Here is a 14,695-nt window from a genome sequence, read left to right on the forward strand (position 1 = left end):
TACCTATCCAGACGTTGTAAGATCTGGCAGGCTTCAGAAACACCTGGGCAGAGGAACGCGCCATTGTGATTCTCTTCGATGGAATATTCGTCTTGCATTGGCCGAGATGTAAAGTGGCGATTTTTCTCCAATAGAAATTAGGCTTTGAACGCGATTTTGTAATATCCACTCAAAGTTATTTACCTTGTTTGACATGAAACATAAAGCAGTATGTGGGATGTATGCCTATAATATTTGCACGTTCACGTGCTAGTCGGAACTAGGAAACTGACATTTCTGACACGCTAACTGGTTGTATTATACACGTGCAGCGTTCAACGAATCGGCAAGTCGGACATTTTCGAATTTCTTAGTTCCGACGAGAATATAAATGCGGCATAAGCCAATTGTAAGCCTATATGCATGCATACAGTGCCTATAGATATTCTACACCCCCTGTCAACATTTTCATATTTTCAGCAGTTCCTGTAGGTTGCCTCTGCTGGGTAGTGATTTGCAAAGCAAACATGCAACCATGAGCACCAAGGAGCTTTCAAAAGAACTATGGGACAAAGATGTGGAATGGCACCGATCAGTGGATGGGTATAAAAATATGTAAATGGCCTTGAATATCACTTGGAGCACAGTCAAGACAATTATTAAGAAGTAGAAGGTGTATGGCACCACCAAGACCCGGCCGTCCCTCCAAACTGGATGACCGAGCAAGTAGGAGACTGATCAGAGAGGCTACCAAGAATCCAATGGCAACTTTCTTCTTCTATGGTATTACAGCAGTCTGCAAATAAGCCAATGGCAACTTTGAAAGAGCTACAAACTTTTATGGCACAGACTAGTCAAAGTGTGCATGTGACAATATCCCAAAGCACTCCACAAATCTGGCATGTATGGTAAGGTGGCAAGAAGGAAGCCATTACTCAAGAAAGCCCACCATGAATCCTGTTTGAAGTATGCAAAAAAATAAAAAATAAAATTCTCTAGCCATGTGTAACAAGTTGCGGTCGTACAATACCTGGAATACCTGGAATAGTATAAAGTAATCATTCTACCCCCTCCCCCACCCCCCCATAAAAAAAGTGTCTGCTAAATGATGTAAATGTAAATGTACAAAATTGAACTTCTTGGCCTATACAGTGGGGGAAAAAAGTATTTAGTCAGCCACCAATTGTGCAAGTTCTCCCACTTAAAAAGATGAGAGATGCCTGTAATTTTCATCATAGGTACACGTCAACTATGACAGACAAAATGAGAAAAAAAAATCCAGAAAATCACATTGTAGGATTTTTAATGAATTTATTTGCAAATTATGGTGGAAAATAAGTATTTGGTCAATAACAAAAGTTTCTCAATACTTTGTTATATACCCTTTGTTGGCAATGACACAGGTCAAACGTTTTCTGTAAGTCTTCACAAGGTTTTCACACACTGTTGCTGGTATTTTGGCCCATTCCTCCATGCAGATCTACTCTAGAGCAGTGATGTTTTGGGGCTGTCGCTGGGCAACACGGACTTTCAACTCCCTCCAAATATTTTCTATGGGGTTGAGATCTGGAGACTGGCTAGGCCACTCCAGGACCTTGAAATGCTTCTTACGAAGCCACTCCTTCGTTGCCCGGGCGTTGTGTTTGGGATCATTGTCATGCTGAAAGACCCAGCCACGTTTCATCTTCAATGCCCTTGCTGATGGAAGGAGGTTTTCACTCAAAATCTCACGATACATGGCCCCATTCATTCTTTGCTTTACACGGATCAGTCGTCCTGGTCCCTTTGCAGAAAAACAGCCCCAAAGCATGATGTTTCCACCCCCATGCTTCACAGTAGGTATGGTGTTCTTTGGATGCAACTCAGCATTCTTTGTCCTCCAAACACGACGAGTTGAGTTTTACCAAAAAGTTCTATTTTGGTTTCATCTGACCATATGACATTCTCCCAATCCTCTTCTGGATCATCCAAATGCACTCTAGCAAACTTCAGACGGGCCTGGACATGTACTGGCTTAAGCAGGGGGACACGTCTGGCACTGCAGGATTTGAGTCCCTGGCGGCGTAGTGTGTTACTGATGGTAGGCTTTGTTACTTTGGTCCCAGCTCTCTGCAGGTCATTCACTAGGTCCCCCCATGTGGTTCTGGGATTTTTGCTCACCGTTCTTGTGATTATTTTGATCCCACGGGGTGAGATCTTGCGTGGAGCCCCAGATCGAGGGAGATTATCAGTGGTCTTGTATGTCTTCCATTTCCTAATAATTGCTCCCACAGTTGATTTCTTCAAACCAAGCTGCTTACCTATTGCAGATTCAGTCTTCCCAGCCTGGTGCAGGTCTACAATTTTGTTTCTGGTGTCCTTTGACAGCTCTTTGGTCTTGGCCATAGTGGAGTTTGGAGTGTGACTGTTTGAGGTTGTGGACAGGTGTATTTTATACTGATAACAAGTTCAAACAGATGCCATTAATACAGGTAACGAGTGGAGGACAGAGGAGCCTCTTAAAGAAGAAGTTACAGGTCTGTGAGAGCCAGAAATCTTGCTTGTTTGTAGGTGACCAAATACTTATTTTCCACCATAATTTGCAAATAAATTCATTAAAAATGTGATTTTCTGGATTTTTTTCCCTCAATTTGTCTGTCATAGTTGACGTCTGTCATAGTTGACTATGATGAAAATTACAGGCCTCTCTCATCTTTTTAAGTGGGAGAACTTGCACAATTGGTGGCTGACTAAATACTTTTTTCCCCACTGTATGCAAAACATTAGGTTTGGCGCAAACCCAACATGGCACATCACCCAAAGAATACCATCCCTACTGTGAAGCAAGGTGGTGGCAGCATTATGTTATGGGGATGTTTCTCATCGTTAAGGTCTTATCCGGATAGAAGGAAACATGAATGGAGCAATGTACAGAAAAGTCCTTGAGGAAAACCTGCTGCTCTTTGCAAGAAAGCTGAAACTGATGTTCACTTTTCAGCGTGACGACCTGAAGCACAGGCTAAAGCTACAGTGGAGTGGCAAAGGAATAAAAAGGTAAATGTCCTTGAGTGGCTCAGTCAGAGCCCCGCCTAAATCCAATTGAACATTTGTGGCATGATTTGAAGATTAATGTCCAACACTCCCCAAGGAACTTGAGAGCTTGAACAGTTACAGTTGAAGTTGGAAGTTTACATAGGATCACCACATTCTTTTAAGAATGTGAAATGTCCGAATAATAGTAGAGAGAATGATTTATTTCAGCTTTTATTTATTTCATCACATTCCCAGTGGGTCAGAAGTTTACATACACTCAATTAGTATTTGGTAGCATTGCCTTTATAAATTGTTTAACTTGGGTCAAATGTTTCGGGTAGCCTTCCACAAGCTTCCCACAATAAGTTGGGTGAATTTTGGCCCATTCCTCCTGACAGAGCTGGTGTAACTGAGTCAGGTTTGTAGGCCTCCTTGCTCGCACACACTTTTTCAGTTCTGCGCACAGATTTTCTATAGGATTGAGGTCAGGGCTTTGTGATGGCCACTCCAATACCTTTACTTTGTTGTCCTTAAGCCATTTTGCCACAACTTTGGAAATATGCTTGGGGTCATTGTCCATTTGGAAGACCCATTTGCGACCAAACTTTAACTTAGTGACTGATGTCTTGAGACGTTGCTTCAATATATCCACATAATTCTCCTTCCTCATGATGCCATCTATTTTGTGAAGTGCACCAGTCCCTCCTGCAGCAAAGCACCCCCACAGCATGATGCTGCCACCCCCATGCTTCACGGTTGGGATGGTGTTCTTCGGCTTGCAAGCAACCCCCTTTTTCCTCCAAACATAACGATGGTCATTATTTACATTACATTTTAGTCATTTAGCAGACGCTCTTATCCAGAGCGACTTACAGGAGCAATTAGGGTTAAGTGCCTTGCTCAAGGGCACATTTACGTCATTTAGCAGACGCACTAGACCAGAGCGACTCACAAATTGATGCATTCACCCTATAGGCAGTGGGATAACCACTTTACAATTATTATTTATTTATTTTTGGGGGGGGGGGGGGGGGGGGGGGTAGAAGGATTACTTTATCCTATCCCAGGTATTCCTTAAAGAGGTGGGGTTTCAAATGTCTCCGGAAGGTGGTGAGCGACTCCGCTGTGTGTGTGTGGGGGGGGTAGAAGGATTGCTTTATCCTATCCCAGGTATTCCTTAAAGAGGTGGGGTTTCAAATGTCTCCGGAAGGTGGTGAGTGACTCCGCTGTCCTGGCGTCGTGAGGGAGCTTGTTCCACCATTGGGGTGCCAGAGCAGCGAACAGTTTTGACTGGGCTGAGCGGGAACTATGCTTCCGCAGAGGAAGGGGAGCCAGCAGGCCAGAGGTGGATGAACGCAATGCCCTCGTTTGGGTGTAGGGACTGATCAGAGCCCGAAGGTACAGAGGTGCCGTTCCCCTCGCTGCTCCAAAGGCAAGCACCATGGTCTTGTAGCAGATGCGAGCTTCAACTGGAAGCCAGTGGAGTGTGCGGAGGAGCGGGGTGACGTGAGAGAACTTGGGAAGGTTGAACACCAGACGGGCTGCGGCATTCTGGATGAGTTGTAGGGGTTTAATGGCACATGCAGGGAGGCCAGCCAACAGCGAGTTGCAGTAATCCAGACGGGAGATGACAAGTGCCTGGATTAGGACCTGTGCCGCTTCCTGTGTAAGGCAGGGTCGTACTCTCCGAATGTTGTAGAGCATGAACCTGCAGGAGCGGGTCACCGCCTTGATGTTAGCGGAGAACGACAGGGTGTTGTCCAGGGTCACGCCAAGGCTCTTCGCACTCTGGGAGGAGGACACAACGGAGTTGTCAACCGTGATGGCGAGATCATGGAACGGGCAGTCCTTCCCCGGGAGGAAGAGCAGCTCCGTCTTGCCAGGGTTCAGCTTGAGGTGGTGATCCGTCATCCATACTGATATGTCTGCCAGACATGCAGAGATGCGATTCGCCACCTGGTTATCAGAAGGGGGAAAGGAGAAGATTAGTTGTGTATCGTCAGCGTAGCAATGATAGGAGAGGCCGTGTGAGGATATGACAGAGCCAAGTGACTTGGTGTATAGGGAGAAAAGGAGAGGGCCTAGAACTGAGCCCTGGGGGACACCAGTGGTGAGAGCACGTGGTGCGGAGACAGCTTCTCGCCACGCCACTTGGTAGGAGCGACCGGTCAGGTAGGACGCAATCCAGGAGTGAGCCGCGCCGGAGATGCCCAGCTCGGAGAGGGTGGAGAGGAGGATCTGATGGTTCACAGTATCAAAGGCAGCAGACAGGTCTAGAAGGACAAGAGCAGAGGAGAGAGAGTTAGCTTTAGCAGTGCGGAGAGTCTCCGTGACACAGAGAAGAGCAGTCTCAGTTGAATGACCAGTCCTGAAACCTGATTGGTTTGGATCAAGAAGGTCATTCTGAGAGAGATAGCAAGAGAGTTGGCTAAAGACGGCACGCTCAATAGTTTTGGAAAGAAAAGAAAGAAGGGATACTGGTCTGTAGTTGTTGACATCAGTGGGGTCGAGTGTTGGTTTTTTGAGAAGGGGAGCAACTCTCGCTCTCTTGAAGACGGAAAGGACATGGCCAGCGGTCAAGGATGAGTTGATCAGCGAGGTGAGGTAGGGGAGAAGGTCACCGGAGATGGTCTGGAGAAGGGAGGAGGGGATGGGGTCAAGCGGGCAGGTTGTTGGGCGGCCTGCAGTCACAAGTCGCAGGATTTTATCTGGAGAGAGAGGGGAGAAAGAAGTCAAAGCATAGGGTAGGGCAGTGTGAGCAGGACCAGCAGTGTCATTAGACTTAACAAACGAGGATCGGATGTCGTCAACCTTCTTTTCAAAGTGGTTGACAAAGTCATCCACAGAGAGAGAGGAGGGGGGGGGGGGAGGATTCAGGAGGGAGGAAAATGTGGCAAAGAGCTTCCTAGGGTTAGAGGCAGATGCTTGGAATTTAGAGTGGTAGAAGGTGGCCTTAGCAGCAGAAACAGATGAAGAAAATGTAGAGAGGAGGGAGTGAAAAGATGCCAGGTCGGCAGGGAGTTTAGTTTTCTTCCATTTCCGCTCCGCTGCCCGGAGCTCAGTTCTGTGAGCTCGCAATGAGTCATCAAGCCACGGAGCTGGAGGGGAGGACCGATCCGGCCGGGAGGATAGGGGACACAGAGAGTCAAAGGATGCAGAAAGAGAGGAGAGGAGGGTTGAGGAGGCAGAATCAGGAGATTGGAGGGAGAAGGATTGAGCAGAGGGGAGAGATGATAGGATGGAAGAGGAGAGAGTAGTGGGAGAGAGAGAGCGAAGGTTGCGGCGGCGCATTACCATCTGTGTAGGGGCAGAGTGAGTAGTGTGGGAGGAGAGCGAGAGAGAAAAGGAAACAAAGTAGTGGTCGGAGACATGGAGGGGAGTTGCAGTGAGATTAGTAGAGGAGCAGCATCTAGTGAAGATGAGGTCAAGCGTATTGCCTGCCTTGTGAGTAGGGGGGGACGGTGAGAGGGTGAGGTCAAAAGAGGAGAGGAGTGGAAAGAAGGAGGCAGAGAGAAATGAGTCAAATGTGGACATAGGGAGGTTGAAATCCCCCAAAACTGTGAGGGGTGAGCCATCCTCAGGAAAGGAACTTATCAAGGCGTCAAGCTCATTGATGAACTCTCCAAGGGAACCTGGAGGGCGATAGATGACAAGGATATTAAGCTTAAATGGGCTAGTGACTGTGACAGCATGGAATTCAAATGAGGAGATAGACAGATGGGTTAGGGGAAAAATTGAGAATGTCCACTTGGGAGAGATGAGGATTCCTGTACCACCACCCCTCTGACCAGATGCTCTCGGGGTATGCGAGAACACATGGTCAGACGAGGAGAGAGCAGTAGGAGTAGCAGTGTTTTCAGTGGTGATCCATGTTTCCGTCAGCGCCAGGAAGTCGAGGGACTGGAGGTTGGCATAGGCTGGGATGAAGTCAGCTTTGTTGGCAGCAGAACGGCAGTTCCAGAGGCTGCCTGCGACCTGGAACTCCAGGTGTGGGGTGCGTGCAGGGACCACCAGGTTAGAGAGGCAGCAGCCACGCGGTGTGGTGCGTTTGTGTAGCCTGTGCAGAGAGGAGAGAACAGGGATAGGCAGAGGCATAGTTGACAGGCTGTAGCAAATGGCTACAAAAATGCAGAGGAGATCGGAATGAAATGAGCTAAGCATCTGGGAGAGGAGAGAGCAGGGCCTCCCTCACCAAAAACTTCTACCTCAGAAACTAAAATTGTTTCACTGAACCACCAAACAGTTTATGGGCAAACAGTTCTATTTTTGTTTCATCAGACCAGAGGACTTTTCTCCAAAAAGTACTATCTTTGTCCCCATGTGCAGTTGCAAACCATAGTCTGGCTTTTTATGGCGGTTTTGGAGCAGTGGCTTCTTCCTTGCTGAGCGGCCTTTCAGGTTATGTCGAAATAGGCCTCGTTTTACTGTGGATATAGATACTTTTGTACCTGTTTCCTCCAGCATCTTCACAAGGTCCTTTGCTGTTGTTCTGGGATTGATTTGCACTTTTCGCACCAAAGTACGTTCATCTCTAGGAGACAGAACGCATCTCCTTCCTGAGCGGTAGGACAGCTGCGTGGTCCCATGATGTTTATACTTGTGTACTATTGTTTGTACAGATGAACGTGGTACCTTCAGGCGTTTGGAAATTGCTCCCAAGGATGAACCAGACTTGTGGAGGTCTACAATAGTTTTTCTGAGGTATTGGCTGATTTATTTAGATTTTCTCATGATGTCAAGCAAAGAGGCACTGAGTTTGAAGGTAGGCCTTGAAATACATCCACAGGTACACCTCAAATTGACTCAAATGATGTCAATTAGCCTATCAGAAGCTTCTAAAGCCATGACATCATTTTCTGGAATTTCCAAGCTGTTTAAAGGCACAGTCAACTTAGTGTATGTAAACTTCTGACCCACTGGAATTGTGATACAGTGAAATAATCTGTCTGTAAACAATTGTTGGAAAGATTACTTGTCATGCACAAAGTAGATGTCCTATCCGACTTGCCAAAGCTATAGTTTGTTAACAAGAAATTTGTGGAGTGGTTGAAAAACGAGTTTTAATGACTCCAACCTAAGTGTATGTAAACTTCCGACTTCAACTGTATGTAAAGAAGAATGGCCAAATCTAGGCGTGCAAAGTTGGTAGACCTATCAGACTCAAAGCTGTAATTGCTGCCAAAGGTGCCAAGTATTAACTCAAGGGGGAGTTATCCAATTTTCAGTTTTGTATTTTCAATGTACTCTTTTCCAAACAAATCCCCTTAAGTGTGGAGTATGGTGTGTAGATTGGTGGGAAAAATCCTCATGAATGCATGAAACTGAGGCACTGACAAAATGCGAAAAAAGTTCAATGGCGTGTAAACTTTCTATTAGCCCTATATACACTACCGGTCAAAGGTTTGGACACACCTACTCATTCAAGGGTTTTTCTTTATTTTTACTATTTTCTACATTGTAGAATAACAGTGAAGACATCAAAACTATGGAATAACACATATGGCATCATGTAGTAACCAAAAAAAGGGTTAAACAAATCAAAATATATTTTTTATATTTGAGATTCCTCAAATAGTCACACTTTGCCTTGATGACAGCTTTGCACACTCTTGGCATTCTCTCAACCAGCTTCATGAGGTAGTGACCTGGAATGCATTTATATTAACAGGTGTGCCTTAATGCGTTTGAGCCAATCAGTTGTGTTGTGACAAGGTAGAAGATGGCCCTATTTGGTAAAAGACAAAGTCCATATTATGGCAAGAACAGCTCAAATAAGCAAAGAGAAACAACAGTCCATCATTACTTTAAGACATGAAGGTCAGTCAATACAGAAAATTAAGAACTTTGACAGTTTCTTCAAGTGCAGTCGCAAAAACCATCAAGCGCTATGATGAAACTGGCTCTCATGAGGACCACCACAGGAATGGAAGACCCAGAGTTACCTCTGCTGCAGAGGATAAGTTCATTATTTTGTTACCAGCCTCAGAAATTGCAGCCCAAATAAATGCTTCAGAGTTCAAGTAAGACACATCTCAACATCAACTGTTCAGAGGAGACTGGGTGAATTGCTGCAAAGAAACCACTACTAAAGGACACCAATAAGAAGAGGAGACTTGCTTGGGCCAAGAAACACAAGAAATTTACATTAGACCGGTGGAATTCTGTCCTTTAGTCTGGAGTCCAAATTTGAGATTTTTGGTTCCCACCCTTGTGTCTTTGTAAGACGCGGTGTGGGTGAACGGATGATATCCGCATGTGTATTTCCCACCGTAAAGCATGGAGGAGGAGGTGTTATGGTGTGGGGGTACTTTGCTGGTGACACTGATTCATTTAGAATTCAAGGCATGCTTAACCAGCATGGCTACCACAGCATTCTGCAGCGATAGTGGGACTATCATTTGTTTTTCAACAGGACAATGACCCAACACAACTCCAGGCTGTGTAAGGGCTATTTTACCAAGAAGGAGAGTGATGGAGTGCTACATCAGATGACCTAGCCTCCAGAATTCCCCCAACCTCAAACCAATTGAGATGGTTTGGGATGAGTCGGACCGCAGAGTGAAGGAAAAGCAGCCAACAAGTGCTCAGCATATGTGGGAACTCCAAGACTGTTGGAAAAGCTTTCCAGGTGAATCTGGTTGAGAGAATGCCAAGAGTGTGCAAAGCTGTCATGGCAAAGGGTGGCTATTTGAAGAATCTCAAATATATTTTGATTTGTTTAACACTTTTTTGGTTACTACATGATTCCATGTGTTTTTTCATAGTTTTGATGTATTCACTATTATTCTACAATGTAGAAAATAGTAAAGAATAAATAAAGAAAAACTCTGGAATGAGTAGCTGTGTCCAAACTTTTGACTGGTACTGTATATCAGAAATAAATTGCTATTTGCATGTGACATTGTCATGGAATGCACTGGAATATTTATACACCGTTTACATTTTGGCTGGTGGGACCCACTCTTTGTGGTAAACAAAACGAAGTTGTTTTAATTTAATTGAACAATTGTAGATATGCTCCATGATATTAGCATTTCCTGAACTGGCCGACAGATGTCATCAGAGCTTAGTCATAGGTTAGAAACCATTCTGTAATATCTGTCTGTTCTCACCATTTCAATGGTTGCGTCTCACAACCTGTAAAAACTTAGTGGTGGTAAATGGACTATCTTGCTGTAACTGTTGGTTTGAGTTAGAGTAGGGCTATAGTGGTGGTGTGTCCATTAAAACAGATGGTGGTTTGCGGTTCAAAGGGCTGTTGCCCGGTTTATTATTTCAGTTGAATTGAAGATGAGAGATTTAAGGATATGATGGTTAACAGGGATACAAAAACCTACATGGTAGTGATTTCACACAAACCAAATGCAGATCAACAAATGCTCATGAAGCTCAACATTAAAATAATATTACAGTGAAGAAACTTAGGCAATAGGTTTAAACGTGAGTGAAGGAAATTAATAAAGCAAACGATTTTATCACAAAGTAAATGTTCTCAATGAAATTATAGTATAAATTAAGAAACAAGAACAAACTTACTTGGTCATAAACGCATCCAAAATACACAACATTACAAGAGAAAAGGTGTCTTGTAACAAAACATTAGCAAACTGAAATAGTAAGGTAGCCACACTGGTTCTTCTTCTTTGAGACTGGGTTGGCGGATCACATCCAACTTAAAGGTGCATACACTGCCACCTACTGTACTTAAGTGAGTCCAGTCACGGCCTACCTACATTAAAATTATCTTCATTATTCCTGTTCCCAACTAAAAAAAAAAAGTGCACCACCAACTAACCCTACACCTATATTTCATAAAAATATAAATCCCCACCCCATTAACTCTTCTCCAGTAAAATCTCATACAACCAGGTACTTCTCTGCAGTTGCCACCTACACCCATTAAAAACCCACTATGCCATTCCACTACTTTGACCCCATCTGCTCCTGCCCATGCCAACAGCCTGGGAGGACGGGACACCACCCCTCAACTCACCCTGTAACTCTTCTGAAGTTAAATCTCATATACCCAAATACTTATCTGCAACTGCCACCACATCTGTTTTCTGTGATTTACTTTCCATTTCTGCAGTACAGTTGATAACCATTACTATGAACACTAAGGAGCCAACCTTACTGAAGAATAACTCACTCGTTACCCTATCCCTCTGTACTGGCTCAAATACTGGCTCAAATCTACGACTCACTGGGATCCTCTCAGCATCCCTCACCCTTGACCCATCCTCCTCCACTTTCTTCACTGCCTCAGCATATGACACCCTCTGCACTACCCTGACCACTACAATCTGCCTCTCTCGCACCAGACACTTCCGATCCCCAGCAACATGAGCACCCCTACAATTGAAACACACACAAATGTATCCTCCGAACCTTCACAATCCTCTGTCCCATGGCCTCCTTCACACATCTTGGAATCTCCCTCATACACACTGCTGCAACATGACCATAAACCTTGCACCTGAAACGGCGCAGTGGATTCTGCACAAAAGCTCTAACAGGATAACTGATATATCCTGACATGACTTTGTCTGGTAGAGACTCTGACTCAAAAGGACTGACAATGACTCCTCTGTTTCACCATGCTACCCACCGGGTCTGCGTCGCACCAGATGGTGGGCATCACAAACACCAGGAATTTTCTACTTAAATTGCTCCACACTTAACTCTACCCCAGAAATCACTCCTTTCAATGGTGCACTATTCCGTGCCACACTGATTCATGACAGGTGTGGGTATTTAAAGGTGGTGAATGAGCTAAAGTCCCACTTCTACTGGAGGGGGTTGGACAGGGTATGGTGGTTGGTGATAGGGTGAGGAGACAGTCGGTCAGGGTAGGGGCAATTCGACCACAGCCGCCCCAAATATGGCAACACATTTCCCTCCTCTAAGAATTGCCATTTCCATCCTCATCCTCCCTGACTTGGTCAAGATCCAGATTCCCAGATGCTATAGCCCCAGTGAACATCCCACAGATTCACTTTCCAGAGAGTTGCATGTGTTCTGTGATGCTTCAGAGCAGGCTTATGAGTCAGTGGCATACCTCAGGATGGAAACCCAGCAGGCACAAGTCCACGTCTCCTTTGTCATGGCTCGCTCAAGAGTAGCTCCTAAACGTCCTCTCGCCGTTCCCCACCTTGAACTGTGCGCTGCCCTTACAGGTGCCCAGCTGGCCAAGCTGTTACAGACCGAGATCACCTTACCTGTGGACAGGACAGTTCTGTGGTCAGACTCCACTACAGTGTTGACTTGGTTGCACTTAGAATCCTGTTGATCCAAGGTCTTTGTTGCCAACCATGTAACTGAAATCCTGGACCTCAGGACTGGAGGTATGTCGACACACAGAACAACCCAGCAGATGACATCACCAGAGGAAAGAGTCCGGCTGAGTTGTCGGCTCCCTTCCCAGAAGACCTCCATTTGCTGTAAAGTGGTAAAGTGGTCCCTTTGAAAAGCCGCCTCCAAAACCTCTCTCCTGAATTGGACAAGTCTACAGATCTCATTCGAGTTGGGGGCAGGCTCCGGAGAGCTGAGATTCTCGAACCAGACTCGGTGCACCCAGCAGTGCTGGATCCGAAGAACCCAATCACTCGGCTCATCAAACACTATAATGACAAGCTTCTCCATCCTGGTACCGATAGGGAGTTTGCTGACATCCACTTCCATTTCTGGGTTCTGAAGGGACATCCACAAAATATCTGTAGCCATAAACAATATTCATACACTTTCACAATAATTACCCATAATCATAATTAATCATGAAATATTCCATGATGCTTAGTTATTTTAGCACAGGTTTTCCTTTATTTCAAAATCAACATATGGGCAAAGACTAATCCATACACAGCCATCATCACTAACACGTGACATAGACAATACAAAATAAATATACATCAACATCTCCATTCACTTTGTTCTTCATTTTCAAATAAATATTAAATACGTTCATTACGTTTTTTCCTAGTTCATTGCAAGGTGTCTCAAAATACTTTATGGAAATAAAATAAATAATATAAACAAAAGCAAACTCTTAAAAAAATTATCAAAACTTGTCGGTTACAAAATATTTGCACTTAAAAAAGATCCCAGTATTTCAAATAAATAAGATATATAAAACAATTTATAGTTAATATTTTAAAATATTTCCTATTTTTCAACAATGCAGAGGATAAACAATTCCTCTCAGTCGCTGTTTAAAAATGTCTTCAGTGTCATTTTTTTTGTAAAAATAAATAAATAGGTCAATAAATAAATGCTGAATAAATAAGCAAAATTAACAACATGAATAAATAATATATTAAACAGACATTTCTAAGACTCAAATTCATACACATCGATAATAATGAAACTACAAACTATTCCTGGAAGTGCAATATCTATGCCCATAAATACTATCAACATTACTCAATAGGGTTGGAACACATGTACACTATTTTGGAGAGTATGTAGTCCCGTGTAGCTCAGTTAGTAGAGCATGGCGCTTGCAACGCCAGGGTTGTGGGTTTGATTCCCACGGGGGGCCAGTATGAAAAAATGTATGCACTCACTAACTGTAAGTCGCTGGATAAGAGCGTCTACTAAATGACGTAAATGTAAAATGTATGTTATGATGGGGTGTTGGAGCCAGTATACTGCATTCTTAGTCTGTTCTGTACAATTAAAGTGGATGTCTTTTTTTATTATACCCCTCAAAAGGTTCCCAAACACCCGCACAAACACAGTTTTACTCCAATGCACTCAAAAACACTCAAGACTTAATTGAAACTTCCGTACTCATCCATACACAAGTGTGTCCATTGATCCTGATAACCTTCATGCAAACAGGGAGGGGAGCAACGTGAAATGGACAACATATTTTCTCCAAAACAAATAAGAGAAAAACCAAGTATACAGTGTGGAAAAAAAGTATTTAGTCAGCCACCAATTGTGCAAGTTCTCCAGAAAATCACATTGTAGGATTTTTTATGAATTTATTTGCAAATTATGGTGGAAAATAAGTATTTGGTCACCTACAAACAAGCAAGATTTCTGGCTCTCACAGACCTGTAACGTCTTCTTTAAGAGGCTCCTCTGTCCTCCACTTGTTACCTGTATTAATGGCACCTGTTTGAACTTGTTATCAGTATAAAAGACACCTGTCCACAACCTCAAACAGTCACACTCCAAACTCCACTATGGCCAAGACCAAAGAGCTGTCAAAGGACACCAGAAACAAAATTGTAGATCTGCACCAGGCTGGGAAGACTGAATCTGCAATAGGTAAGCAGCTTGGATTGAAGAAATCAACTGTGGGAGCAATTATTAGGAAATGGAAGACATACAAGACCACTGATAATCTCCCTAGATCTGGGGCTCCACGCAAGATCTCACCCCGTGGGGTCAAAATGATCACAAGAACGGTGAGCAAAAATCCCAGAACCACACGGGGGGACCTAGTGAATGACCTGCAGAGAGCTGGGACCAAAGTAACAAAGCCTACCATCAGTAACACACTACGCCGCCAGGGACTCAAATCCTGCAGTGCCAGACGTGTCCCCCTGCTTAAGCCAGTACATGTCCAGGCCCGTCTGAAGTTTGCTAGAGTGCATTTGGATGATCCAGAAGAGGATTGGGAGAATGTCATATGGTCAGATGAAACCAAAATAGAACTTTTTGGTAAAAACTCAACTTGTCGTGTTTGGAGGACAAA

At 44.2% G+C, this 14,695-nt stretch overlaps 1 long non-coding RNA gene across 2 annotated transcripts in view; it reads right to left on the minus strand.

The window, feature by feature from the left end:
* LOC311150356 overlaps positions 1-14,695 on the minus strand; it is a 684,587-nt gene that overhangs the window by 259,158 nt on the left and 410,734 nt on the right. The gene's annotated exons all lie outside the window — the stretch shown is intronic.

Source organism: Coregonus lavaretus (genome assembly GCF_964263955.1).
Source record: "Coregonus lavaretus genome assembly, chromosome: 22".
In the NCBI taxonomy this organism is placed as follows: domain Eukaryota; kingdom Metazoa; phylum Chordata; class Actinopteri; order Salmoniformes; family Salmonidae; genus Coregonus; species Coregonus lavaretus.